Consider the following 3,639-nt stretch of genomic DNA (forward strand, 5'->3'; position numbering starts at 1 on the left):
ATTCTGCTGTGCAATCCTCCTACCAAAAGGTTGGTGTACTCTCCAGGGCACAGGGAAGTGGCCTTATTACTAAAGTCCTACCAACTTCACAGCCATGAAAAATGCATCCTGGACCATGAAATCTGGTCTTTTGTTTTTACATTATACTATACAATTTCATGGGGAAGAACAACATTTCTCAAATTGGGGGTCCTGACCTAAGTTCCCTGTAAGCTGTGCAGCAGCCTATTTACTGTCAGGCAAGCACTCAGGGAACCAGTCCAGATGGGACCTGCTTGGGGGGCCCTTCCCCAGCCCCAACCTGCCAGGGGAGAGGGGCCCATAGCTGTGGGGTGCTCAATCCCCCTTCCCCTAAGAAAATGAGCTCTATCTACTGCAAAGAGAGGAGGATAGAATGGGGGAACTTGAGGGCTGCATGTAATGTGGGAAGCCAGCTCTGTATTTACATAAAGACCTTAATCATCAGCTGAGGTACTGAAGTGGTCCCATGCCTATCAGAGGCTGTCAAGGATGTCCATGGTCTCTGACCTGTGATTTCACCATCATCAGACTAAATGACTCATCCAAGATCACACTGGAAATTGGTTGCAGTGCCAGAAATTGGATGCAGAACCCAGGCCAACCTTCCTCTGCAGGCAGTAGAGAGGAAATAACACTTAAGTTGTCAATCTAATAGTCATTTTGCCATGTGTGACCAGACACATAGTAAAATGACTATTTGAGTGACAACTTAAGTGACACTTAACTAATGCACTAGATCTCTGCTAGAGAGTTTTCTTTATTTTTCTTTATTTTCTTCTTGCTGTTTGATTACTATAAATAAAAATAAAAAGCCCCCAGCCTTTCTGGGCACTTCCCATTCTCCAGCCAGACTACAGCTTGTGATGCTATGCTATTGTGATGCTTGCTGGGGTAGCCAGGGTTGTGAGAGACCTTGCTACCACCTGCCCTTAGCATGAGCCAGCCATGTCTGTGCCTGCAGTAGGTTAGCTCCCCAATGTCAACAGCTTCTGGCAAAATGAGCACTGCCTTTCAGGCCTCTGCAGGTCCCCTTCTCTCTGTACAGATTAACAGGCACACTCCAACCTCTGCGCATCCAGCCCCAGCTCCATTGGATGCTCACAGAATTCAGAGCCGGTACTCCCAAAGACGTACACCCTAGCCTACTAGTTCCACCTCTGCTCACTGCTCTGCTTAACACACAGCACTTGGATACGTTTATAGTAAAAACAAGAAGAAATTTATTTAACAAAGATCAGAAATTCATGATGAAACAAGTAGAATTAATGGAAACCACTGGTTACAAACAGTGGTTTGCTGTTCCCCCACCGGTCTGATCCTCTCACCCTACCCCCATGCTGCTTTAACCCTACCCCCTCATTTCAGGGGGAGGGGCCATAGTGGTTTAGTGGTACTGGAGCCAGAATTGTGTGCCTGACCCACCACACCTTTCATATAAAACAAAATCATAGCATGCTGGCTAGAGCCTAAACTTAACTGACAAGACATTCCTCTGTCTTATAAAGATTAGCACAGCCAAAGTTTGTCTCCCAGCATCAGCCAGCTGTGATCTTCTGTTCATAACAAGCCAGCTGGCAGCTTGTCCCCTCGTGAAAGATAACTGGGTGTATCGCTGCACCCCCAGATAAAGTACCAATGAGCCATTGTCTTCACTTGCAGACAGGATAGCCTCCTGCTTGTTTATTTCTTCCAGTAAACTCCCTTTCTTGAAGACATCATACTTCCTTCACTAGTATTAGGCTTAGACTGTAGCTGGGCATCCATTGTGATTTTAATTTACATGTGGTCAAACTGATAGATAAGCATCTCTTGTCTGAAAGAAACTTTTTATCACCTTCTGGTGACCAGCCCCAAGTCACAGACCTGAAGAACATAATTTTCAGTATATATTCATATTTTCTTACACATTATCCATACATATATTTTGCAATGAATATGAGGACACAGGCTTTCAGGAAAGACCTTCCATAACACCCTTTGGTGAACTAGTATGTTGACACCAGAGCCAGCGATCTCTGTAACCCTTTACACCCCTTTGCCCTCTGCCAGTTGGCTCCAATAGGTCCCCGGGTCCCAATCTCCCATGGTGCAATGTGGTACCTCAGCAGAGAGAAGACTGTGGTGTATCATGGGAAATGTAGTCCTTCTGGACAGCACAGCCCATAGAGGAGAATGGGAGCATGAGGCACATGAACTACACCTTCCACGAGACACCATGACAGCATTTCCCGATCAAAATGTTTTCAGTTGAAAATTAGGGGCCAGAAATGTTTGTTTTTCACCAACATTTTTTCAGTTTTAGTCTGAAAATGTGGGGGTTTTTGATTTTTCACCAAATAGTCAAAAGTTTCTACAAGGGAAAAAAACATTTGCAGAGCAGCTCTAACCCTTACTTACGCTGAGCAGTAACTTGCTCTGGGAACAGTCCCATTTAAATCAACATGAGGATGGGATGCAGACTCTGGCCCTTCGACCATAATGTCTTTGGGGCAGGAACTGCTTTTTACTAGGCGTATGTTCAGGACCCAGTACAATGGGGCCTTGATCTCGATTGGAGCGTCTGGGTGCCACTGTAATACAAATAATAATGGCAAAGAGTCCTGTGGCACCTTATAGACTGACAGACGTATAGGAGCATGAGCTTTCGTGGGTGAATGCCCACTTCTTCGGATGCATGTAGTGGAAATTTCCAGGGGGAGGTACCTGCATCCGAAGAAGTGGGCATTCACCCACGAAAGCTCATGCTCCTATACGTCTGTTAGTCTATAAGGTGCCACAGGACTCTTTGCTGCTTTTACAGATCCAGACTAACACGGCTACCCCTTTGATACAAATAATAATAACAACAGTCAAGTGACTTGCCCAAGGGCATGGAAAATCTGTGGCAGAGCCACATTCAAATTCAGACCATAACAGCAAAGCCCTGGCTGGGATGATTTAGTTGGGGATTGGTCCTGCTTTGTACAGGGGGTTGGACTAGATGATCTCCTAAAGTCCCTTCCAACCCTGATATTCTATGATTCTGTGATTCTATGACCCACAGCCTTGGGTCCACCCAGATCAACCTGCCCCCAGAAGTCACTGTACTAAGCTGGGGCTAGTGTGCTGCACCATTCCTATATATACTGCAGAATTGGTCACAGGCCAGGAAAGGCTGTTATGGTGATACAAGGGAGGTTACAGGTCAGGATAGATGAGGACTGGAAGTGGTGGACACAAGGCCAAGCTTGGGGCAGGACTCCAATTATTCCCTATGAATAGCTGTTTCTTCTAGCTCCTCCTCACCCACTGGGAAGAGAGTGAATCCTGGAAGGAGATCCCCTTCCCTCCCACTGACACCCCACAGTGTGAGAGAGAGAAAAGGGGGAGAGTGAAAGTCACAGGCAAGGAAAGGGAGAGAAAGACAGGGCAAGAGAGGGGGACAGAGAGGGGACATCCCAAAAGCCAGAGTAATAGTAGTATTCACTGTGAGGGGGGGTTGTTTATTTGTTTTTGGTTGGGGGATTCAATGGTTACGTTTCCTTTCATCCTGAGCTTTGCACTTTTTACCCGGCCCCTCAACAGCAGCAGACAGCTCCCCAGGTGCTGCCTCTCTGCTCACCTGGTTCACATGCCAGT

Source organism: Chrysemys picta, chromosome 4 (assembly GCF_011386835.1).
Source record: "Chrysemys picta bellii isolate R12L10 chromosome 4, ASM1138683v2, whole genome shotgun sequence".
In the NCBI taxonomy this organism is placed as follows: domain Eukaryota; kingdom Metazoa; phylum Chordata; order Testudines; family Emydidae; genus Chrysemys; species Chrysemys picta.